The sequence below is a fragment of the Ovis canadensis genome, chromosome 15 (genome assembly GCF_042477335.2).
Source record: "Ovis canadensis isolate MfBH-ARS-UI-01 breed Bighorn chromosome 15, ARS-UI_OviCan_v2, whole genome shotgun sequence".
NCBI lineage: Eukaryota > Metazoa > Chordata > Mammalia > Artiodactyla > Bovidae > Ovis > Ovis canadensis.
The window spans coordinates 88,495,032-88,521,214 of NC_091259.1; the positions used below are offsets into that span (position 1 = coordinate 88,495,032).

Genomic DNA, 26,183 nt, shown 5'->3' on the forward strand with positions numbered 1-26,183 from the left:
AGCTAGGAAATGGGAAGTATAACAGTCCTGTACTAACCTCATAAGGCTGTTTAGGAGATTTAATGAGTCAATTTCTACCAAGCTGCTTAGCACTGTGAGTGCCTGGCACAGAACTAGCACTACAAAAATGGAATTTTTGTTATCCTTAAACCTTCGTCGTTCATATTAGCAGGGACTCAACTCCTATGGTGCTGACTACTCATATTCTTCCTGAGCATCACATTTCTGAGTTTCATGGGTGTACGTCCCACATTTAACACATTTTAACAAAACACTTCTTGAGTATTAAATGATCTCTAAGAAGTCATACACGCCTTATTTTCTCCAAGCTCACTCTATCACACTAACCAGCAGAGGGTGCACAGCAAAGAAGAGAAGCTGCTGGGCTTGGTGAGAAGGTCTCCAACCGAAATAAGAAGACTGCCACCCTTGGTTCAGATGTTCTTGTCCAAAGGAAGCCTGTTTCCGCCTGGAAATTGGCACAGAATTTAGTCTTTAGGTTTGTCAATCCGGTTAACTATCTGGCTAACAGTGAAGCAAAGATGATTATGATAGATTCTACCCCTTCCCAACACAAGCTGGGTATTCGGACTTCCGGCTTACCACGTTTCCAGTTTTCTGCACCGAGATCCCCACACGCTGCACAGGTGGCGTTCCTTTCCTGGCATGCAGGTTCACGTCAAACTACCGGTAAAGAAAAGAGTGGAAAAGGTAAATTAAGAAACCGTAGGTTCCATTCCATCCCAGCCAGAGAGCGGTTGCAAGGGCCCAAACGAGGCCCTGGGGGAGACTTCCCGACCCACCAGCACTGGGCCTCGCCCCCAGACCCAACCTGAAATAGCTCCGCGGGAGGAGATGCTCTCGGTGCTTGGGTCCTCGATCCAGCCTGCCTTGCTTCCTCCCACACTCCAGCCTGGCGCGGGGAGGCTTAGCAAAGCTGCACAACGTCCCGAGGTCTCCTTCCCTGTCTAACACCAAAGGAATCGGGGTTGGCGGAGCGGGGAACGCAGGGCTTCAGGGAAGGCCCTGCAAAACGGGGCGCTCCACAAGCTCCGGGCGCCCGGGGCCCAACTCCTTTGAAGAGAGACCTCTTGGCGCGAAGGTTTCTGGGAATGGAGCGTGGGGGTCCCTGAGGCCCGAATCCAAGGCTCGCCCTCACTGTCGCCTCCGGTCGCAAGGGCTTTGCAGCCGCCCCCCGAGTGCCCTCGTCCTGCCGCGGGCCCCGGCACACGCGTGCACCAGGATGGGGGGTGACAGCGAAAGCCTGAGGCCACGCAGCCAGCACCACACACCTCGCGCCACCGTCCTCGCGCACCACACGCACGCACGTCGCGGACCCGACGTGCTTCCTCCTCCCCCAGCCTCGCAGGTTGACGCCGGGCGAATACGTCATCCCGCATTGGCCAAGGCCCCTCAGACAGCCAATCGCAGGGCGAGGGGCGCTTTGGGCGGGAAGCTAAGTCTCGAGGGACTTGGGGGCTGGGGGCAAGAGGGGTCCCACGAGGAGAGACAGGGGGGAGGGCCCGCCGGGGAGGGATTCTGTAGGAGCAGGCCTCGTCCTTGGCGCCCGACGAAAACAAATGGAAAAGAGGCTCCAAGGAGGTGGGAGGACATCTCTGGCCTCCCGTGGAGGAGGCTGCTAGTGGCCTCGGTGCTGCTAAGAGCGCCCCAGGCGTGATGGAGGCGAAGGCTTACGGGTGGCGCCGGTCGCACCAGGTCCCACATGTCTCACACTAGGTGGCTCCTGAGGCCGGAATGTTCTGGAACAAGATTCCTGGGCTAACTCCTGATTTCAGGTTTGTCATAGACTCCAGCCCAGGCCCACATCTGGGAGACCTGATAACCCGAGGCGGGGGGCAGAACTCTCCATCCGGAGGGATCTCGAGTGTTGAGGTCTTTAGCGCACTTCCTGGTCGGAAACACGCTGTTTTCAGGGATGAGATCAAAAATTAAATGATCTTGAGATCACACATTCTGAGAGCACGCCAAGCCGCGTCGGAACCGCACAGCAGTTCTCTGCCCGCTGCGTGTTAGGACCTGGGTCCTGGCTTCAGGCAGCTGTCCAGTGTCGTCCTGCGCTGGACGGAGCCTGCCAAATCCAACGCCACTGGGGACAAAGTGTGGTGCGGTCACGCGGCCGGAGGCAGGAAGGACGGTACCTGAGAGACGGGGAACCTGTCCAGGGACAAAGCGGAGAAGGGTGAATAGTACTGGGCGCTCAAGTGTATCTTCATTGCTATTTTACATCTTTTGAAAAGGATCTGAGGTGGTTGATTGAAATACGGGGCGGGGCGTGGATTGCAAAGTCAGGTAATATTTTCTCTAGTTTGAGCTCCCTGCCCTTGAGATGACGGAAGAAACAAGGAACAGAACGACATTTGGGGTTGCTGTCAGACTTTGAAGAGGTAGCAGTTCGTCAAAGGACATAAAACTTAGCAGAAGGAGGACAGATTTTTAGATGCTGCCAGCGCGTCACACACGCACGCATACACACACACGGAAGCAAGCAAGGGAAAAGGACGGAACAATACTTGTTTGCAGCATCTGTTACTGTGGAAATGGAGGCTTGACTCGGCAGGTGCGGTGCCACCGTAGGTGATTCTATGGCATTTGTCAAGAAAATAGAAATATTGCATCCTCTCAGAAATATATTGTTATCAGGACTAGACTAATTTTCAAGAGGTAGAGAGGACTCACTTCTTTTGTTTGTTTGTTCGTTTGTTTTAAATGCAACAACAGTTTAGTTAAATCTTGTGTTAGTCAGTGTTATAAAGGGAATGAAAAATGGCCATCCTACCCAAGGCTTCAAAAATGGCAAACTTAGGATGGTAATGTGTTGCCATCAGAGCAGAGAAAGAAGTAAAAAATGTTTTGTTTTCCTTTGTATGGGTAGCCAGTGTGGTTTTTGGAGTTGGATTTTTAAAAATTTCTTCTTCTTTGCATTTATAGTTTTAGGCTGTTTTAGAAGTAAAGTCATCACAGCACAATGCTCTGCCCTATATAATAATTTTAACATTTCTTTTTAAAGTACAGTTTTATTTCATAGTTCAGTTTATGATATCTTTTCTTTGTGTGTATGTGATGATGGTTGTGGGTGGAGAAGTTAAGCTCAGAGTTGTAAAAATGAGTGCTGAATGTAGTCTTCCATGCGGTAACACCAAATGAAAAACAGAAAGAAAAAAGGAAGGGGGAAAAAAAGCCTCCAAGAAAAACAACCCTTTTTCTCTGAACACATCCATTGATTTCTCTCCATTTTTACTGCTACGACTGTAGTCAGCTCCATATCACTGCAACTTGACTTTCAAACTAATTTCCTTGCTTTCACTCTTCCCTCTAGTTTAATCCATTTGTCACATAAGCAGCCAGACCTTTTCAATTGTTGATTGGATTATGTCATTCGGCAGTTTGAAATTTCCACAGGCTTTCTTTCACCTAGAATAAAATCAAAACTCCTTTCTCTAACCTATAGATGCCTTTATACTGATTCCCACCTACACCTCCCTCATTTCCAACATGTTCTGCTGGATCCAGTATATTTCAGGCCCACACTTTAGGGCTTTGGCATTAGTAGTGACCATTGTTCATATTTTCTCAAGGTTGGCTGCTTCTTACCATTCAGATTTCTCCTTAAATGTCACTTGTCCAGAGAGTTTGTCCCTGACATCCAATCTAGAGCAAGCCACAGGTCCTTCTCATCAGTCTGTCTCATCTCTGCATAGTGTTCCAGCTGGCATCTTATTTGCTAACCTGCAATTTCCCCTGACCCAGGTAGAATGCAGACTTATTGAGAGCAGGGTACTTGTCTGTCTCCTTATTCTTGACCTCTAGAAGAGTGCATGAACAGTAGGTGTCCAGAATAACCCAAAAGGAACAAGTCTCTTTATTTTCTTTTCTATTCACTGAGTATAAACAGTTTTTCTCTCAGTGAGTGTTAATCCTTATGATTCTTTATTTGAAGATGGCTGTTTCAGATAAATTTAACAACTTTTCATCGCTGAGTTAACTGTTTAAATTTGTATATGATTTTTTAAAATTTATTTTTTATTGAAGGATAATTGCTTTGCAGAATTTTGCTATTTTCTATCAAACAAAAATTTTGTATATAATTTTATTTTGAATGTTATCTACAAATTCATTAATGTTAAATGACTTGTCCAGGATTATTTAACTAGTAAGACAGCAGACTTCATTATTCGTGTGTTGCTAAATATGATATACAAGGCTGAGCTCTGGGGATACACTAGAAAGGTAATTTTTATGCCTTCATGGAGCTTATCTTCTGGTGGGGGAGACAGGAAAACACACAGACACATACGCATGAAGGAAGGAAGGAAGTCAAAATATTTGCAATCTGTTAGTGATGGTTTGAAGGAAACGAGACTAATCCATCTCTAGAAAATCATAGCTTATTCTAGATAATAGCTCTCATCTAGGAACCAGTGAATCAACAAACTGGTTGATTTCTGGTGTTTTCCTTTGACAATCATCTTTGGCTTTTAAACTTGCTGTACAGGACTAGGAACAGATGGAAAGTAGAGGTAAAAGAGGGAGAAGGCAATGGCACCCCACTCCAGTACTGTTGCCTGGAAAATCCCATGGACGGAGGAGCCTGGGAGGCTGCAGTCCATGGGGTCGAGAAGAGTTGGCACGACTGAGCAGCTTCACTTTCACTTTTCCCTTTCATGCTTTGGAGAAGGAAATGGCAACCCACTCTAGTGTTCTTGCCTGGAGAATCCCAGGGACGGGGGAGCCGGGTGGGCTGCCGTCTATGGGGTCGCACAGAGTCAGACAGGACCGAAGTGACTTAGCAGCAGCAGCAGCAGCAGAGGTGAAAGATGTGATAAGGTAATTGGAAAAGATTCTTAGGCGATGAGAGTTAAAGGCTGTTTGTTTCTTTGTCAAATGTATTCATTTCCCATTCTAGTTTGTTTAAAGCCCATCAGATAGGTGCTGTGATGTCTGTCTGGTCTTCCAGCACTTCGGAGAGAAGTTCTTTTTGGCCACATTAGACCAAATGAGAGGGTCTATGAGACTGTAGACCAAATATGAGGGGGTGGATAATGATCAGACAAACCTGATTAGAAGGGCACTTTCATGCTGAGGAGTGGGATTCCAGTTTAGATAGATAAGGAGGGTCAGATTATGGTTAGTAAATGTTACTTTAATGTATTGGATGAATAAATATGGATCTTGAAAACAGATGAGGAGCTTGGCCTTTATCCTGACCACAGTGTAAGGTAATGGAAATAGCATAGGTTTGGAGTTAGACTGATAAGGGTTTACTCCTTAGCTGGATGAGCTCAGGCGAGTTTCTTAACCTTGCTGAGCCTTGATTTTCTCATCTGTAAAATGGTGGTAATACTATCTCCATGGTGGTATTTTAGAAGTTAGGGATAATGAGTGCAAAGTCCCTTACATGATGAATGGGTCCTCATTGGTTGCTATTTTGGGGCAATGGTGAGCTATTGAAAATTTTTTGCCAGGGTAGATATTGATAATCATAACTTACTGAGTTTACACTGTATGCCATGTATTCCTTTAAGAACTTTATGTGTATTTTAATTCTTTTAACAGTCCTATGAGAGAGATATAGTTATTATCTCCACTTATAGTTAAGAGACTGAGTCACAGAGAAATTCTATAACTTTTCCAGGGTTGCAGTGTGTAGCATGTGTGTGCTGCTCGCTCAGTCGTGTCCGATTCTTTGCGATCCCGTGGACTGTAGCCCGCCCCAGGCTCCTCTGTCCATGGGATTCTCCAGGCAAGAATACTGGAGTGGGCTGCCATTTCCTTCTCCAGGGGATTTTCCTCAGCCCAGGGATCGAACCCATTCTCCTGAGTCTCTTGCAGTGGCAGGCAGATTCTTCACCACTGCGCCCCCTGGAGGGCCACGCAGTATGCCCATTTACTTGCTTAGGTATACTTAGCAGAAACGGGTGCAGCCAGTCAGCCTTACTGCAGAACCTATGCTCTTAACCACTATTTTAAATTATGAAACCTTTATGAAGATTCATTTGGTAGCAGTCTTCAGATTTTTAGATTTTTCAGTAAGAAAGAAAGAGGAAATTTTCAGTTTATCATTATCATTTTCATATAGTTAATGAAATAGTCTCTGTAAGCATAAAAAATTTTTTTCAATCTCTGCCCTTCATGGCCTAATAGTCTAAGAACATATTAAAGATAACTCTTAAGAGAAAAAGAATGCCTGTTATAATCCTTTATTTAGGTCAAGCATAAAGAGAATGCACGAACTAGACCTTCTTAAGCCCGAACTTCACAAATGAATTGAACTTTCTTGATGTGAGAGTTTCTTTTCCTTACATGTGCTGTTGTCTCCAAATATATCACTTGTTTATAGGATATCATTTACGATGCCCCTCAAGCCCACGTTATTTTGATTTGGGGCAAATGAGAAGACTGATTTTCTTCAACAGCCTAGTGGATTCAGCTTCCTTCTAGTTGAAATTATGTATGTGTGTGAAAGTAGCTCAGCTGTGTCCAGCTCTTTGAGACCCCATGGATACAGTCCATGGAATTCTCCAGGCCAGAATACTGGAGTAGGTAGCCGTTCCCTTCTTCAGGGGATCTTCCCAACCCAGGGATCAAACCCAGGTCTCCCGGATTCCTTACCAGCTGAGCCACAGGGGAAGCCCAGTTGAAAGTATAGATGCTAAAAATGTTAAGTCGAAGTATTTGTTTTTCTAATTAACTCAAATGCATTTAAACGAAGATAAAATTGAGGATTTACCTCAGATATCCCCTACCATCCCAGTCAACACACTGTAGCCCTCTTTCTAGTGTTGCTTGCTCCTTCCCTTATCTTCCTGTGGGAAAATGGTTTGGGGTAGAAAGCAACAAACCAAATAACAGCAGGCAAATAAAATCAGCTTTTTTTCTTCCCTACCCGGAAAGGAAGGAGGGAGCAAGAACTCCACCATCAAAGAGAACCGTGGTTCTTAGGCATGCCGTTCTAGAAAGCCCTTGTTCCTTCAGCCCCCTTCCCCGACCCCTCCCAGCTCTGCAGTAATCCCTTAGAGATTATATAGTCTCCACTTTAAATATAAATATATATAAAACTTCCCCCTGTCTCTTTTTCTCCTCCTCTTGCTTTTTTCCCCTGTTTCCTATAATAAAGTTTCCTATTGGATAAAATCAGCTCCCTGATTTATGCCTAGCTCCTATTGGAAGTTCTCAGGGGCTGACATCACTTAGGAAAGCGAGGGGGTAGGGCTGCCAGATCAGTTTGTCACCACCCAGGCTCCCTAGCCTTTGGCTGGGTGCAACTTCCATTTTAGGTGTTGGATCTGAGAGAAAAAAAAGGGGGAGAGAGAGAAAGAAGAGCAGGAAAGATCCTGAAAGGAGGAAGAGGTGGCGAAAAAGCAACTACCTTGCTGGATTTGTCTTTCTCAGCACGTTGACGGAGCCTTGGTTTTCTCTCTTAAAGAAGTGGTTTTCAGAAGTCCACATTTGAGGTGTGTGCCTTTTTAAAAAATATGTGTATAGACGGGTAAAGCAGGATAAGCCAAGTTGAATTTTTGTCTTACGGTAACCGAGGGAATTTGAAGACGAGAGGGTCTGTTATGCTGACGGGTAACTTTTAAACAATTATTAATTTTTCTTTCTACTTATTTGGGGGAATTTTGGTATTTTATCGTATTTAAAGCAAAGGGAGATATTCAAGACCCAGAAACAAACTTCTAGGTCTAATATAGGCAGATGAATAGATTCAGAGGGGTGAGAGCTGTTGCATAAATTTACATTTTGGTGTGGTCTTTGATTGTATGTGTTTTTTTTCTAGGCTGGGCTAACAAACTTCTGTTTTCAGAGCCCAAACCAAAAGTTGTTTTTTTTTTGGCATTTTGTGTGTGGGTTGGGAAAGGAATTTGTCCGGGTCGGAAGCATACAGATGGTTCTTCATATGTTTCAAAACTTTTTTTTTCTCCCTTTTATCATTGAATTTGTGAAAGTGGAAAGTTGCAGGGAGCTTTGCAGCTTAAATAGTGATATTTTTCCCCTGGAGAGTTTGAACGGCTCAGATCGGTTTCAGCCCTGCTGTTCCTGGGTGGATCCCTCTTTTACTTTTTCAGGTGTGGTGGGTGGGAGCCTCTTTCGCCTTCTAGACTTAGCCTCCCTGCTTTGCCTTGTAAAAGAAAACAAATAGACCCTTGGTAACTGGATTGCCACCCCCTTCCTTCTAAAACTACCTTTGATGGCAAAGATTTGTGGAGGTGTTGTATGTTCAGTCTGCATATACAATAATGTCTGGTTTGCGTGCTTAAAGGGATAAGGATCCTCTAGCCATTCGCTTTAGCTCACCTGAGTGAAGTCGCACACAAGAGACATTTCCAGCTTTGTGCTCTCTGAAAGAGGCTGGGATTTAAAAAAGGTCAGGCTAAAACACTTAATACAGACCCTAGTGTTTAGGGTGTGTTTGGGAAAGAACAGGGGGAATTCTTATTTTTAAACCAATCTGAAAGTTGTTTTTTGGAGGTGCATTTTTGATTTGGTTAACTTGCTGTGAAACCGGAAATCTTTTAAGATCTGAAGGCCCATGGCTGTGCTTTCATGTCTTATGTTTAATCTTAAGATTTGTTTTTGTTTTGGACATACATTCCTGCAAAAATACTAGATGAGCATATAGCCGGCTCCTCGGTAGCTGAAAACTGGATGTTCCCTTCCTTCTCCCTTTGAAAATTCGAATCATCTGCAAAATTATAACTGCAATAGACACTGCTCTCATTGTGGCAGGACGGTCCTTAATACGTAAGCTGCTATTAGATTTAAACTGGCATGTATCTATAATAATCCTCTGATTCTGAACCCCCCACCCCACCCCACCCCTTAATTCTTTTCAGACTAGAACACTTCCTTGAATTTCTTTTCCAGGACAAGACTATTTCTTGAAAGATGATTTCATTCTTGTGAGGTTGTAGCTTCAGAGGAAACTGAACTTTGTCCCTTCTTTTAATCTAATTTATGCAAGGGCTACAGTAAGATTTTAATGTCTGGATCATCTAATTATAGCAAGTGCAGTTAAAAAGAAAGAGAAAGGACAATGTGTATATTTTGTGGGCTGTACTTACATCGTTTCCAAATTTTCGAATGCTCCCTTCAGCCTTGACTGCAGCCTAGGGGGGTTTCTTGGTGATCTTTGGAGGATTGGTCATGTTGCTGCCAGAGTGTCAGTTTCCCACTCAGCCTTTAGGGGGAGGGATGAGGGAGTCTGAGCGAGTACAAAGGCAGTTTGAAAATGGGCTCTGGGTGACTGAGTGGTGGTGGTTTGGGTCCAGCTTTACACACTGGGCTTTGTATGGCTGCAGTGAGCATCCTCGCTGCAAAGCGTCCAGGACTGTCTCCAGGAACTGCGGCATTGTTGTGACTGGTGTGTGCTATTGGCCTTTTGGATGATAAGATGGAAGACCCGTCTTTTACCTCACCTCTGCTGGTTCTTCCAGGACATACAGGAAGAGTGTGAATAAGCAAATCTTTTACTTGTTGTTTTGCTCCTCACTTTGGTTTGGGGGTAGAAAATGACAAGTAAGCATGAGTTCTGCGGATTTTCCTGTCCTTGTTTGACTCCTCTGTGCTGTTGGTTTCTTTGTTATAAGACTAAGGTATGGTCTGTGTTCCAGGTGGGGGCCTCCTTTGGGTTTTTAGAGTCTTAATTCCTTTCTTAGGGTTCACTTTTGGAGAGCCAAAGGTGTTAGAACGTGTTCTTTCAGCTAGGATAAAAATGGGGACTGTTGGAAATCTCAAAAAGAAGCTCTGAGTAATTGCAATTTCAGCCTTGGGTTTATGAGGTAGATGATCTCTAGAGATGAGTGAGAGGATGGATGCAAATAAATTAAGCATAGATCATTCTTCAGTTGGAGTAACAACATGATTGGCTCGGCACAACCCCTCGCCTCCTGTTTCGGTGCTTGGCGCCCCTGCCACTGAGAGCCGGCCCTGCCTCTCCCACCCTCGACCTTGTTTTCTCAGTGAGTGCTAACCATTTTGCATGAACTATTAATTTCCTACAGTAACTTTCTGTCTGTTTTCTGGTTTATGTTTTGTTTTTTAAGGAATTTGAGCCTCAGAGAAGCTGAGGTTTGCTAAAAATTTCAGTGCTTGTAAGTGACCAGGGATTAAACCCTGTTCTGACTATATAAAGTTAGTGGATTTAACCGCTAAAACACTGTTCTCCAGAGAGGACAGAAACAAGAGCCGGAACTAAACTGAGCCCTTGCAAGAGGCAGGAGTGCTTCATCCGAGGAAGGTCAGTGCTTGCTTAGAGTTCCTGCATGCTCCGAGGGAGAGTGGCAGTGCACGTAAAAAATCAATTTTCCAGAAAGCTGTAAGGAGCTAGATACGTTAGAATGGATATTATCTCAACCTTTATTATAGGGATCTTTCCATGTGCACATCATTACTGCCCTGTAATTCTTAAACCTACTGGAAATGCCTCAAACTTTATTTGATTGTCAGTGAAATTTCTTCCAGAGAATTTTCTGACTCGGGTTTGGAATGAATTGCCAATTTGCAGGGAGAGGTTTGTAGCAGGTAGTTCACACTGTGTTACAATTGTGTGTCTGTTTTTTTTGTCTTTTCCCCTATACTGACCTGCTTGAGTGTAGATGCTGTCTTATCTCCCTGTCCCCTTAGCACTTGGCTTGGTGTCCAGGGTATACTGAGGGAAGTGGAGTGAAGTCGCTCAGTCGTGTCTGGCTCTGCGACTCCCTGGACCGTAGCCCATCAGGCTCCTCCCTCCATGGGATTCTCCAGGCAAGAGCACTGGAGTGGGTTGTGCAGTGGGTTGCCATTTCCTTCTCCAGGGGATCTTCCCTACCCAGGGATCGAACCTGTGTCTCCCGCATTGGAGGTGGACGCTTTAACCTCTGAGCCGCCAGGGAAGCCCTGTTGATAGGTGGAGGTGCGCAGTGAATCTTGGTTAAATAAGGCTCTATGGGAATCAGTGAGAGACTTTTGTGGGGAAGGCCGAAAGGAAGTTGAGATGGGAAGAAGTTCAACAAAGATTAATAAAACTGCAATGTAATTTTGAAATTTAGTCTGTAGTTTTAACTTTTTATACATTGCCTACCTTCCATTTTTAAATACAGTTTTTAGAAAGAATTGAAGGTTTAAAATTTGAATTTTTCTTTAATCCTGTTTCTTTTCTGGGCAAGTAGTACAAATAATAGTGTAGATAGTAAGGATCCTAGTCAGTTCATTTCAAATTATAGGCAGCTGTTAACTTCAGCCACTGAAACCTTATATGTAACCATTTTCTAGAGGGGAGGAACTGGTTACCCAGAACATATTAGGGCAGCAGCGGGGAAGTATTGCTTTCAGCTGTGTTGGAAGTAAATGGTTTTTATGCTTGTTAATAAAAACATAAAAAGCTTGAAATGATAGTTTGAACATTAGTGCTTCAAAGAAAGTATGTTTGGACATCATTGTATTTTTTTTTTTTTTTTTTGGTCACTGCTTTCGCCATGAAACTAGGAGATTTTGTTCACAAAGTGTATAAGTTTATGAGTGTAAGAACCCAAATTAATTTTCTGCGAAATTAGGAATAACAGTAACGAGAAATTTGCCTAAAGGAATGAGCCGTAGGTTATTACTATTTGATTTCATGTTCTCTTTCCTCGCAAAAGGGGTTAAATGCTGTGAGACTCTGAAGTAGGGATTGCTCTGCCTAAACGCAGCTGCCTCCAAGGCTTGTAATCGAGGGCATTGATATCGCCTGGCAGGGAGATTGCCAAGGCGGGAAGAACGACTGTTCAGTTAGAACTATCCAGTGGGATATGAGGGTATGGATTGATTTGTATTTAGTTTTACTGTATAATGTATTTTTGGAAGTAAAATCCACCCCCCCATTCTACTTGGAATTGCATGTTATTGATTGTTAAATGTGGACCCTGTTCTCAATACTTAATATTTATTATTCTGGTTCAGGGACAGTTTTTCCTATTTTAAGGCCATTTTCCTCTCCAGTGAGTCCTTAAACCTGATTGGAATGATGTGGGCAGTTAGATTAGGCATGTAGCGGGGACATTGTAAAGATCCAGAATTTTCTTTTCTCAAAGTCTTCCCTGATGGCCAACAGGTAATTTGGTCACAAAACATGTCCTATTTTGGATGATAAAACTTCTTTTGAAAACATTTCAGACTTTCAGAAAAATTGGAAGAGAAATACAGTAACTCCTGTATATCCTTCATTCGCCTTTGTAACACCAGTCGTTAAAATTTTGCCACAAATGCTTTATTATTCTGTATTTTTTGATCAATATGCTGACCAAACAGGGAATTTCCAATCTAAATGTGCCACAAATACAAAAGCAGGGCAGGTCTGCATGGTAAGATCGAGGATGCTGGAGCTGGACTGCCTGTGTTCAAATCTTCTGCCACGTAACTAGCAAAATAGCCCTGGGAAGACTGTTTAATTGCTCTATGCCTCCATTTCCTTGTATGTGAAATGAAGACAATGGTATTAACTATCGCATAGGGTTATTGTGATGATGAAGTGCCTTAATATATGTGAAATTCATAGGCTGTTGTCTGGCTCATGAGAACACCTCGTTTTTGCTATCAGAATGGATAACTTTGAATGAATTCAAACATCATTTGTCTGACTAAGTTTCCTTTAAGGTGTCTTATACGACCTGAGACTCTGTGGTGGATATAGATGCTTTTATTACAGAATAAATGGGTATCCTGGATGAATAGGCTTTTCTTTCTTTCTCTTTTTAAAATAGACAAAAAGTGCCTTTAGTGATGGGCAAGTTTAAGCTGTGGAGGCAGGTTGTCCAAAATACGGGTACTGTGGGAGTGGATGCCGCTTAGTGAACCGGGGCGTGGGTGAGGGAGGAGAAGCTGGCGGCAGCCAAAGCTGTGGCAGTGCACTGCGGATTTCTTACGAGATTTGGGTGCTTTAGGGGAAAAACAGCAATGCAAGTTTCTCCCATCTTTTTGTATCTATAGGAGACAGAACTCTAGCATCCAAGGGTGAACTTCCTTTAATTTTGGTAGAGAGCGGATTGAAAAAGCTTTGTTTGGGTTTTATGCTTCGGACCAGATTCTTCCCCTTGATGTCTCACTTGTCCAACCAGGATTTTGTAGGGTAACGTTAGTTTTGAATGTACAGGAAGCAATTGCGCAGCAATGAAGGTGGCTTTTTTACTGTCTTCTCTTGAAATAAGCCTCACTGTTTAATGTTCAGGAAACATCATTTTCTATTTTCAACCCTTATTTATGGGACATTTGCAAAACGGAGACACGTAGAGATTTTGAGTTCTTCAGTGCTTCCTGTGAGGAGTGTGCTTCTGTGACAGCGGTCTGTCTGCTCTTATATGTGGAAAAGCTAAGCTGTGGCCTGTGGGAAATACATATGTGTTAACTGCAGCCTTGTCTGGAAGCTTTTGGTTTCTTCCAGCCGAAGTTTTTCCTTCCGTCATACTAAATAACCCATGAAACTAGTGTTCTGGAAAGTCTTTACACTTAATTTCTGTTGGCTCTCTATAGCTTCCTATCATGACTTCTCCACCCAGCTCTCCACAGTTGTTTATTTTTGACTGTACTGGGTCTTTGTTGCAGTGTGTGGGCTTTCTCTGGTTGCAACAAAGCAAGTTGGGGCTACTCTCTAGGTGCCGCGTGTAGACTCCTCAATGCTGCGGCTTCTCTTGCTGGGCCCATGGAGCCCTGGGCTCAGTGGCTGTGGCTTGGTCGCCCCTCGGCCTGTGGGCTCTTCCCAGACTAGGGCTCAGACAGACCCGCGTGCCCCGCGTTGGCAGGTAGATTCTTACTCACCGCGCACCAGACCCACGCTTCCCTCCACTGATTCTCCTACGGTTTCTCCTTTTCGTTCGCGTTCCTCTTTTATTTGGTGTCTCCTTTACCTTTTTGCCTCCCCTATCTTTTTCCCCTTAGGTTGGTGGTCTTCAAGGGCATCACTTTGCCTCACTGACACTTAATATGAAAGAAATGTCTAATTCTTAAAATAGAATAAATTGTACTCATGTGGTGAAGGTTCGAGTATTAGGATACTGAATTTGGTTATTTCAGTTAGGTCTAGATTAGGATTAATTGTTATGATTCAGGAAGACTGAATTCTAATTCAGATTAGGGTTTGTTTTTTTTCTCCATTTTCAACTATCACCCACATTTACTAATTAATTACTCATTTTTTATTCAGTAGAGCAGAAGAGTAAAAGTAAGTCACTTATGGGCTATTTATCAGTCCTGTGTGTGTTTCCCATGTTGTTCAATATTGAATACGGTCGTGTATTGAGAGGTCTCTTTGTGGAGTAAAGATATTTGTTTTAGGGAGCTTATATTTGAAAAACCAAAATATATTCTGGTGGTTGAGGATATAAGGCATTGTTATAGGAACTAGGTCAACTTTTCAGTACTTTTATCAAAGCACCTACAGTTTCCATTTCATTGCAAGTGAAGTAAATCTCATTGAAATAAAGTAGCTGGTGTATATTCAGTACACTTTTAAAACAGAGTGATCTGTTTTAAAGGAGAAACTGGTGCCAATCTGATTTCTTTTCCCTGTTTCTTTGCTGGGATGGGGGAAGCTCTGTAGCCTCTTCTCCGTTTAGCTCTCTGCTGACTGCTCTGTAAGCCAGGGGAGAATTGTCCACTGAATGTCTACCCTGCTGAAGGTCAGCCGAATCTGCAGGTAAGACTACTTGAGACCCCCACTGATGGGCCTAACGTCACAATTAGAAAAAAATTTGTAGAAAGAAAAATGAAATAATGTTGATTTACTTTTCTAAACTTTAATTTTTTGCGTTCGATGAAAAAGTGAAACATCTTCATTTGAAAGAGATCCGAGAGCCTGCTGTGCACCGACTGGGACTCACAGAGCTCACATTCCAGTTGGAGGAGATAGGCATTAAAAGAGCAAGTAAATACGCAGTAAGTCAGAGTATGATAACACTATTGAGGGAGAAAATGAAGCCGAATATGTAGAGCGGCGCGTAACAAGTGCAAGGGCAGGAGTGGGGTGGTTCTAACAGGGAGCAGTTAGGGGGCCCCACTTTCAAGTCGTGTTTGAAAGAGACTTAAAAGAGCTCAGGATGAAGTCACGCAGATAAGGGTACAAAGTGCGAAGGCCCTGACAGACTGGGTGTTACCAGCAGGGGAGATGGGGCCGCGAGCCCTGCAGGGAGCCCGTGAGTGGGCGCTGCATGTAGGGGGGCCGAAGACGACTCCTGCGCGCAGGGCACAAAGAAGTCTTCTCGCTGTAGACCCCAGACGACAGCTGGCAGCAGTGTTCTGTGTATGCTTCATAAGGAGCTGAGGCGACGCCTGGCCCAGCCTCCATCTTTGTCCGTTGCAGAATAGTCAGCACAGAAATTGCAAAGTAGCGGAATTTGCATAGGTGGATGACCCTTGTCTTGGAGAATGATAAAAGAAATGCAGCTATTTAGAATAAGCTTGTGTGTGTGTGGAAACTGAAATCAAACTTTTCTTCCCTAGAGAAATCTGTTTCTCCACCAACTGATCTACAGAGTCGAATTTCTATGAACAGTAGAAGTGACAGCCTTCTTTTTGAGTACGTTTGAGTACATTGAGTTTTTGTGTTTTTTTTTTAGTACATTTGCTGATTTGGCTTATGACCGAATATTATGCCTACCCCGCTTATCTGTTGCTTTTTGTTTTGCTCATTGGACCAAAAGTTCCTACTTCCTCACAGCCCTAACCATTGAGATTAAATTGCTTCAGGGTCCATTTTATAGGCCACAGTATCCATATTACTGTCTTGTGCACATCAGAGGATGTGATCAGTCCTGATAACTAACTGTCTGTCTGTTTTCCCTTTTCGTGTATTGACATGTTTAAGCAGTAATGGTGGTGAAACGCAGGCTGCACCCCTTGGCCTGGGCGGCTGCGGTGGGACTGAAGGGGCACCAGCTGTGTGGTGGTCGGCCTTCTGTGGCATCCCATGACGGAAAGGAAAAGGGTGGCGGTTCCCAGAGGAGTCTCGAATCCCATTCTTTCTGTCCCTTGCAAGACTTCTTGTGTTGCTAGTCTGTCCTCCAGTGAAAGAGTGTCCCTGTCTCTCTCTGGGTTTCTCTCTGTTTGGGGTTTAACCCTAGAGCTTGACCTGGTTACTCTCTATTCTTCCCTTTATTTATACCTATCTAGTTGTCATTCTGTCACCTAATATCATCCTTGGGAGATGCCCTCAATCAGGAAACTTTTTTCCTCCTCCTATCCCCTTCTCCTTTGGCCAGATAACTGTGTATCATCTTGCAGGAAATACTCTCGGCAATCAGATTCCCCACATTTTGGAGTTGCTTTAAATCGCTGCTTTGCAGATGTTTATAGTTGTCTTGAAAGCAAGTCTTTTGATGCCATTCTTCTTTCCTAAGTCTCTGGTGACATGCTTCCTTGTGGAAATATTTCTCTTTATGCTCCTTCTAAAAACATCTTACTATTCATTTGCTATTCAAACCAGAAGTTAAAGTGACTTACTTGGATAACTGTCAGAGGTAACACGTGAATCCAGAGTTTATTATATTGTCAACTGGGCTAAAATTATGTAGGGTCTTGAATGTTAGATTTAGGACTTCGGGCTTCTTTTGGGATGGAATGTGGAACCAATCTTAGGAAATGTGGCATAGCTCTTTGTTCCTTGGAGGAAAGTTAAACTGAGTCATTTGAAACAATAATTGGGTTTTCCAATCTGCAGTATAAATAGGGATATCCTCCACTGTAGCAACTCAGGATTCCAAAGAAGTGAGATAGTTCTTCCTTTTAGGTTCTGAGCCTGGAATATAGCATTTAGTATTGTATCATTCTGGCCATTTATATATTTAATTCCATACTTTCAAAGAAACTTTAATCCAAACTGAATAATCAGCTGTCTGATGAACAGTAAAGCATGTCCAAATAATGTATTTTATAACCAGTGTCCTTTTTGGGAGAGGAATGTGGTGGGCAGAGCGTTGTCAGAGATAGGCCAGGATGGGGGTTCCAGCAGCTTTCAGAACTGCTTTGAGAGCTTTTTACAAAGATGAATTCTGAGGCACCTAGATAGTAAGGTGTGAGGACTGGGGATGTAGATTTGGGAGATGGTTCTAAAAACAGCTTCCCAGGTGATTCTTATCACTCAGGTTTGAGGACCACAAAATCGGAACTTCTGAGTTAAGGTACAGAGCCGTATGAATTCTCAGATGGGTGGTTACTTAGTATGAGAAGTGGAGGAGGCTAGTTCATGGTGTCGGTGGAGAGTTGGAAGCTCTCTGCCTCTGCATCCCGTGTTGTTTTGAAATGGCTGATGTCACTGTTGGATTTGGGGATTCTGCCAGCGCTTAGTAGGGGATGGAGGACTTGCCTCTTGGGGGGAAGGGAAGCTGAGACCACATCTCCATCCCCCTTCTCCATTTTGAAATTGTGGAACGACTTCAGGAGAGGATGTTAACATTGAAACTCAGCTGGACCATTTGTTTAAAACTCAGCAGGAAGGGCCAATGTTACTTCCTGTCTGAAAAGGAAGTGCCGGCTTCCTTCCCTTCCTCCTTGGCTAATGCTGGCCCACTCAGAATATGGCTGGGGGAGGGGCTGGTCACAGTAGTGCTTTAACTGGCTATCGTGCCTGGGAGGTCAAGTTATATCAGTGTGGAAGAGCAGAAGCATTTGTTCCCTTCTTAACACACGGAGATGGATGCTGTGTGGACTGCTTTCTACTTGACCTTATGTAATAGCTTTGTGCTGGGTTTGCTGTTGCAGTCCAGGAAGCCTTCCGGTCTCCAAGACATTATTTTACATTAAACCTTATACCTCCCCTGTACTCCCTGACATTTGAAAATAGATCAAGGAGGGAAGAAACTGAAGTCCATTTGATGCTGAGGGGTAGGTTGTGGAAAGGAGAGCATAAATGGGCAGAGGGGAGTGGATGACAAGTTTCGTATTTTTAAATTGAGCCAAGAAAGCATTCCTTCTGAGTGGGGCCAGTTGGCACTCTTCCTGCTATTTCAGTTCTGGCTTCTCCTTCCTACTGGCCAGTCAATTGTATTAAGTGTTTGATGTGAGTTTGAACTGTGGTCTCTGGGGCCCGGGGGGGGGGGGGGGGGGGGGAGGGCGGGGGAAACAGCTGGTGCCTTCATCAGGCTATCTCCATTACGCTTCTTTTCAGGGTCTTAGGGGGAGGGTGGTAGAGGAATTGGGTGTGTGTTAGCATAGCAGACTCCTAGTGACTCTCAGTAGTGGGGTTGGATTGTTGGGCACTTTTAACGCTATGTGGGATGTTGGCTAGCTGGAATGTAGCAAAACCTTTTCCCAATCACATTCTTTCCTCTGCCTCCCCTCCTTCCGATTCTTTCCGCTTTGGGCTGACTGGGAGAGAAAGGGGTATATGTGAAGTTATATAGCAAAACAGAGTCATACTTTCCCAGCCATTCAATATTCAGCTTAAGTCTCGGTCCCTTCCACTGACTTTCTCCGTACTTCTTTGTTATTTCTTTGGTGGGTTTTCTGTCTGCAAACAGCCAGAGAGAGGAGAGGAGTAGGAGCCGGGCCTTCGGTGAAGCCGTGCTGAGCTGCGATCAGTTGGCTTCACAGGTCTGCTTCCCTCCCTCACGTTGTGGGGTGACTGTATTTCTGAGTCAGCATGCATTTTCTGTCTCACCTGCTCAATTTGAGGCAGAGAACTTGCTGAGTATCCCTTTGGAGTAACAAAAACATTGATACTGGTGTGTCCGGTTCTCTGTCTGGGGTGTGTGTTTTTTTAAGTATCTTAAAAAAAAAAAAGATATCTTAAACTCTCCTACTGTGCGGTTTTATCTGCTTTTGGTATAACCATCTCCCACGAATTTATTTGGCTTGGAGTATGAATGAAGGAGAATTGGGTAAGAATACTAACTTTTAAATTAATACGAATGTTTAAAGTTATTCCTGAGTTTGATTCAGCGCTGTGTAAGATTATAAACTGTGTGTGCCTCAGTGATACAGCTTGCAGTGGCAAGGCTCTGGTCTGAAATACAGGGTGAATACGGCTAAATATTCTTTTTTCTGTCCAGTCCTAGAATGACTTGATTATTGTGTCTATGCTTGCCCCATCTCCTTGTATCTGGTTATATCATAGCCAGATATGGACTAATTCATTCTAATTGTGCTGCTTTAGACTTAGCTCTTTTTGCATCAACATGTACCATCCAAATCAGGTTTCCGCACAGGGAGCTTCTAGCAGCCAAGGAGGAAGGAAGGGGAACAGATGAGAAATAATAGTGTATTACCTACTCGTTAGTTGCCTGGAATGTCCCCCTGGTTTGTGAGCTCTGTGCTGTAAACTTTATGCAAGGGGAATTGAGCCCTGGGGGCAAAGGGTGTTACTTCGGATTTCAAGAATCTGGTCAATAGGGCTTGACTTCTTTGTGCATCTTTGCTTTCGGAGTTTAAGGCTAACACCCGGTGGGCTTGTATGAGACAATACGAAAATGTATCATTTATTCCATTCTTGGTTTGAGCTGAGGGCTCTTATAGGCAGGGAGGCTTTCCTTCCTGATGAGGTGCCAAACCTGCAGCCCCTGACCCGCTCCGGGGGCAGCAGTGAGCAGGAAACGCTGAGTTTGTAGTGCTGACCTTTCTTGCTGCAAGAGCTACTGTGCAACCCCTAGGAGGCCTCGCTTCACTCCCTGGGGAAATAGAGAACCTCGCTCCCGGCATCTGCGGGTGCCTGTTCCGCCTCTCCACAGGGTGGAGTCTGCTGTCTTTTGTTTGTTCTCTGTGGGGCCTTTTAGAAAGCAGCTTTATGCTGGTGGCGAAGAGTTTGAAAGACTTTGAAAACAGTAGAAATGGGTGATAGAGAGCAGGACAGAGGATGTGTTCTGAAGTAGTTTTCCCAGGGGCGAGTATTCTTTTGACTGAATTCAGATTGGTGATCAGGTTGCCGTGATGGAGCTTTCTGTGAGATGTATCACACACAGCTGAGCTGAGTACAACACCAGCAGCAGCTTTAAAATCCCCAGTCCCCCAAGTGAAAAAACTAGCCAAGAAGGAATCTTGAAAATCGCCCCAGCTCCTCTGAGCCCTTAGGTCCTCACACAGGATCTTTCCGCTGATTCGTAGAGGCCCGAGCTCTGTCCCCTGTAGCTTGGGGCGGGGAGGAGGGTTGTTTCCCTGAACACGCTAAGGGGCTGCACGGGGCAGAGTGGGCGCCCGGGCTGGCGATTGGTAGGCAGGGTGCCCTGGAATGCGGCTGGCGTGCAGCCCAGAATCCGGCACTTTGTATTTGTTTGTTTCTGGGAGACTGTGGTCTGGTGCTACTGTGACAGGAAGTGAGAAAGCTGGGAGTGGGGGAGCCGAGAGGGGCGATGTCTTTGTGGTTCTCCTGTGAAATCTCTTTGTCCCTGGAGAGCCGCTCTGCTGCCGGGCTCCACCGAGAAGAGAGCAGCCTTTGTGTGTCCAGTGGGTCTCAGGGCAGTGAGCTTCTCCGAGGGCTAGGGAGTGTGAGCTGTGACTGTGCCTTTCGCATTTAGCACTCGAGTTAAATAAATGGCGACCGTCTCTTACTATTGGGGTTCCCTGACTTTTCGTATGTGTGCTGCTACTATTTATAGATCTCTAGGATTTAATTAAGGAAGGACTGTTAGAAGGAGGTAGATGTTTATTTTATGTTATTCACGGTATATATTGCAGATATGGTGTTGAGTCTGAAAAGGATAGAAACAGGCAATTCCTTTTTTTAAATATGTTTATTTATCTTAATTGGAGGCTAATTACAATATTGTAGTGGTTTTGCCATACATTGACATGAGTCAGCCATGGGTGTACATGTGTCCCCATCCTGAACCCCCCTCCCACCTCCCTCCCCATCCCATCCCTCTGGGTCATCCCTGTGCACCAGCCCCGAGCACCCTGTCTCATGCGTCGTAGAAACAGGCAATTCCAATTGATGCCTTAGTCCGTACGGAGCTGGAGAAACCTACTTATTAACAAGAATGGTCTCTGTATTTAGTCACTTCACTGTGCCAGTGACGGGGGGACCCATTGCCCCTGGCCAGGGCCCGGACCTGAGCTGCCTACATTGGGAGCATGGCACCTTCAGCACTGGGCCACGAAGGGGAGCGCCCGCCCGCGACCCCGCTTTTCAGTGCTGAGAGGCGCTGGCAGTTCTCTGCACTCCAGTGGGCCATGGTTGGCCGTTTTCAGGGATTTCCACCCTCCCTCGTCTGGACTGAAGCAGCACCTGTAGCGCCCCGCCCCTCCCCACCCCCAGCTCCCCTTGGTTTGTGTTTTCCCTGCCCTCCATTCCAGCTGTGAAACAGGCATCTCTTCTCAATTTGTGGATTGGGTGGCTGAGTCTTCAGCTTCTCACGAGCTGGCTCGTCCCTGAAAACGCACACAAGCGGCCTTTGACGACGCTGGAGGACAGCTGCCCTGGAGGCAGATTGCTGACACCCCTCTGTTCTGATGCTGGCCAGCACAGTCTCCCCCGCTTCTAGCTCCTTCTGCCCTCCATCCCGCCTCCGATCTCTGCTACTGGTTTAGGGAGGTGTCACATTAAAAATGGTAGTAGGGATGTTTGTGATTAGACTTTCTTTCTTGAGCTGTGCTTAGAGAATGTGGCAAGTAGCCAGATTTCAATAGCAGGCCTTTCAGGGGGAAAGGAGGTGATTTGTACAAAGTAACACTTCTTTTGTTTCTCTTAGCTTTTCTCCTGAGTTCTTGTTCCTTTTAAAATGAGAAATCTAAGGTATTTCAATTCTGGCTCTTCTCCAGAATTGAGGAAGGTCTTGCTCTTTAAAATGAAGGCAATACCCAAAGGTCTAGATGCTTCCACCTCACCCTTGGTCACCGCCCCAAAATTTACCTTTGGTCACCTTCGGTATTTGAATTAGAATGACTTTTAACCGCAAGAAACATAGAAAGTTCATATTCACTACAGCCTTTCAAGGGGAAGGAACATGGACTTGGAGCAGAAAAGATGCGTTTCTGCCACTCACTGGCTGTGTTGACCTTGGGCAGGACACGGAGTCCTTCTGATGTGCAGGTCTACTCGTCTACAGCAGGGGCCAACGCTGCCTCAGAGGTTGTTGGGGAGAGCGTGTATGTTCATTTATAGGCAGAGGTCAGTAATTAATAGCTCACAAATATTCTCCCCCTGTACGGTCATATTTTCTTCTTTTAGAGCGAAGCATTTCCTTCAGCCATCTGCCCTTCGGCTGAAATAGGGCCTTCGCACCTCGTGATTTCCTCACAGAGTCACACTTGTCTCTCTTGCTTGTGTCAAAAGAGGCGCAGCCTAAACCTGATGGAACGGGTGTCTTGTTGCTCAGGGCTTTCTGAGGAAGCTGGACTGTAGATATGATTCAGTTATATGCCTTCAGCTTTTCCAGGTCATGTTCAAATAATGGGCAAAAGAGTCAGTGGGAATACCAGAGATAGAAAGTTAGGCGGTTCGGTGAGAAGCTGCCACTTTAAAAAAGGAATGTGAGCTCAAACAGTTGGGTGACCTCTAGTAAACCTTAAGGTTAAGCTTTTTTCCCGTGGATTTTTTTTTTCCTAGCCTGTGGTAGTGAAGAGTGTAAGGTATCCTAGTTAATTTTAGCATTTCTCTTTTATGAGACAGAAGAGAAGTTCCGTTTTGACGAGACTTTTCCTAGTTTGCTTTTGTATGCTGAGTTCCCTCTCTTTCTCCCACTTTTCGTAGAATGGAGAAAGGCATTTGGCCTCTCCCCTTCCTCCAGTCTGACACCTCCCTCTGGTTTTTTTTTTTTTTTTTGGCCCCTCCTTCTTATCTTTGTTTTCTTATCGGCCTCTCCCTAAAGCTCTGCTTTCTCCTTATAAGGCTGGCTGAGGTGCCTCTGTCAGGGTTGCAACAGGGATACAGGTAAGTAACTCGACGTGTCTCAGACTCAGGATTGAGAGAAAATTCAGTGCTATCTGTCCCAGCGGAAGGCCTTGGAGAGGCACGTGGTTAGTGGGGGAGGAGGAGGAGGCAGCCTGGCCCGAGAGATCAGAAGGGCTTGTTAGACCAGTCCTGCCTGTGTGTCATGCGCCCTCCAGAGAAGCAGGTTTTGTTTCTTTCCATACTCTCTCAGTCCTGGGCCCCCTCAGTAGACGAGAGCCACACCCTTACTTTGCTTCAAAGCCAGCCTAGCATTTAGCCATTTTAGTATGTTACGGTTTGGGGGGTTCCAGAGCAATAAGAATGTTCCATCTGGTTTCTGAATTTAGGGTCAAGATGGTGGAGGTGATTTTTTTTTTCCTTATAAAGTCACAGTAAAAAACATTTAAATCCTGGAACAGGTAACTAGAATATTTAAGGTGTCCTAGTGACCTATAGAGATTGCTAGCTCAGCTGCCTTTTAACAAGGAGTATTTCTTTAAAAACAAAACAGAACCCCCAAATGTTTCATGTATTTGTTTTCCTTTTTTTTCCTCAGAAACTCCAGTGAGATAGCATGGTCACTCTTTCCTAAGAGGAGGGTGATTTACCAGACTCCCTTAATTCATGAGATTTAGGTGGTGCTAGTGGTAACAAACCCCCGCCTGCCAAGGCTCATCCCTGGGCAGGAAGACCCCCTGGAGGAGGGCATGGCAGCCCACTCCAGTGTTCTTGCCTGGAGAATCCCGTGGGCAGAGGAGCCTTGTGGGCCACAGTCCACGGGGTCGCAAAGAGTTAGGTATGACTGAAGGGACTTCGCATGCATGCAGTGGTGGGCGCGGTGAGACCTAGTCCTTCCTTTTAGAGGCTCCTCGGTCAGCCTTTCGGGTGCTCTTAAGTGGAGAAGCTGGGCCTGTCACAGGGAGCAAGGAAACTGCTAAATACTTGAGGCAGGTCAGGTTCTGGAACATCAGTCCTGTAATTCTGAGAAGTGCGCAGTTGGCAGGAGGTTGTGAAGTGAACATAGTCCTCTCTCCGTCTTATTGCAGATCCTGTCCAGGGTCTGAGTTAGTGTAGGAGCGAGTCTTTCCAGCAGGGAGAAACACTAGAATCGTTCTGACTGAGCTTTGAATTGCTCTCAGTTCAGATGGTGGAACTTCAAGTGGTGGGTGGGGTGCTTAGACTTTGGACTTTGGTATAAGCACTCTGTGATTAAGAAGCCCTGGAAAACTATCGACAAAATATATTCCTTTTGATTTAACAATTAAGTGTAGGTTTTCTCTCTGTGTGGTTGAACCGGACTATTTTGGTTTGAACTTGGCAAATGCCAGTCGAGGCCAATAGATGCCCTTGCATGTCTAGAACACCTGCGCGTTTTGGCTTGATTCTGTTCTGTGGTGTCACGGGCGCTGTGCTTCCTTGATGTCTGTCCCTCAGTAGGTGGCTCTGTCTGTACCTTTTAAACAAGCTGTCTGGGATCCCTAGGATGATGCAGTTTTTGCTTATCATTGCGTTTAGAGGGAAGACATAACTTCATCTTTGATTCTGTAATGAATAGAAGGGAAGAGTGCTGCCTATGAACCTGGCTACAGAAGATAAAATTTCTTTTTTCTTGGTTTCTTCCAGAGCCCAAAGACTGTTTTTTGGGGTTTAGAGTTTTCCATCTGAAGACAAATAATCTTCCTCTTCCCACAGAGATTTATATGCCTAATTTTGGTCATCACTTTGGTTATACTTAGCTGAATTGTGTGGAAGTGGGAGAGAGGTTCAGAGTCACCCTGTCTATAGTTTTACATATCTTACAAAGCTAAACTCTGAAAAGTTAACAAAAAGTAAAACTTACATTGGGTTATTTATAACTTCTCCAAGGTCTCACGGTCTGTTTCTGGCAAAGCCAGGTCTTGAACTCCAGGTCCTTTGACCTCTGGAGAAGGAAATGGCAACCCACTCCAGTACTCTTGCCTAGAAAATTCCATGGATGGAGGAGCCTGGTGGGCTACAGTCCATGGGGTCACGAAGAGTCGGACACAACTGAGCGACTTCACAACCCTTAAGAGTGTGAAGAATTCCCATAGCCTGTAGTTTACGGAACTACAGTTATTGGCGAAGGGCCGCCTTCGGGGATGAGTGGTTTCTTCAAATGCCCCAGCAACACCTCTGGAACCAACATCTCCAAACCAACACCTCCCAAACCTTAGTCCTTTATGTTAGCTGTTGGTAGTAGTATTAGTCGCTCAGTCGTGTCCGACTCTTTGTGACCCCATGGACTGCAGCACGCCAGGCCTCCCTGTCCATCACCAACTCCCGGAGTTCACTCAAACTCATGTCCGCCGAGTCGGTGATGCCATCCAGCCATCTCATCCTCCGTTATCCCCTTCTTCTCCTGCCCTCAATCCCTCCCAGCATCAGGGTCTTTTCAGATGAGTCAGCTCTTCCCGTCAGGTGGCCAAAGTACTGGAGTTTCCGCTTCAGCGTCAGTCCTTGCAGCGAATCCTCAGGACTGGTCTCCTTTGGGGGGACTGGCGGGGCCTCCTTGCAGCGGTGTGGTAGCAGTAGCTTTCCGTGCGGTGGGGCGTTTGCTGAGTGCTTGCCACGGAGCGCCTCATTTCATCCTCACAGCTGTCCTGTGTGTCTTGTTTCTCCCTGTTTCTCCATTTTACAGAAAAGAAACCTGAGGATTAGGGAGATTTGCCCAAAGTCATATAGCTAAGAAGTGACATAGCTGAGATTTGAACACAGCCAGTGTGATTCCGAAGCTGATATTCTTAACCTCTAAGAATGCTCATTCCACACTGTTTCTGCAGCCTGTTCACAGCAGAGCATCATCGTGGGGACTGTGCTGTGGGCAAGTGGCTTTTTGCCCTGATACCTGGTTGACATTGTTGAACTGTGTGGTCTTTCTGGGTATCTAATTTAATCCAACTTTGTTTTTTTGGTTTAGAATTCTTATAGAAGAGATTGGATATTATTTACCATTGTCCGTGCTTGAATATAGGAACCCTATAAATTCAGGGACTATAGGTCTTGGCTTGTTAAGAATAAAGAAAGGTATTCTCAGAAAATCTAGTGATAGGTGAATTGCAAGTTGCGCGTGTTCACTTTGCTTCCCTCCCCCACCTTGGGAATTCCTCAGTGAGCTTTTCTTCGCGGGGGAGGGGCGGGTGGTGGTTTTCCTGCATGGCTTGCAGGATCTTAGTTCCCTGACCAAGGATTGAACCTGGGGCTGTGACAGTGAAAGCCCCAAGGCCTCGTCACTGGGCCGCCAGGGAATTCCCCATGACCTGTTTTTAGGGAGGACAAGTGTAATCCATTGAAAATAAAAGTAGCAAACCGGTAAAGGTGTTGGCCTGTAGTCTTGAGG

At 45.1% G+C, this 26,183-nt stretch overlaps 1 protein-coding gene across 16 annotated transcripts in view; it reads left to right on the forward strand.

The window, feature by feature from the left end:
- The first annotated feature begins 7,210 nt into the window (after window positions 1-7,210).
- The window catches only part of CTNND1 (catenin delta 1), a 44,915-nt gene continuing 25,942 nt past the window's right edge, over window positions 7,211-26,183 (forward strand). For 4 of the 16 annotated variants that reach the window (XM_069553194.1, XM_069553198.1, XM_069553201.1 and 1 more), the window contains exon 1: window positions 7,236-7,472. The gene's annotated coding sequence lies outside the window, so the exon portion shown is untranslated. Of the gene's footprint in view, window positions 7,473-7,547; window positions 7,591-22,409; window positions 22,826-26,183 lie in introns of those variants that run through there. The other 12 variants (XM_069553193.1, XM_069553196.1, XM_069553197.1 and 9 more) reach the window with 9 other exon arrangements.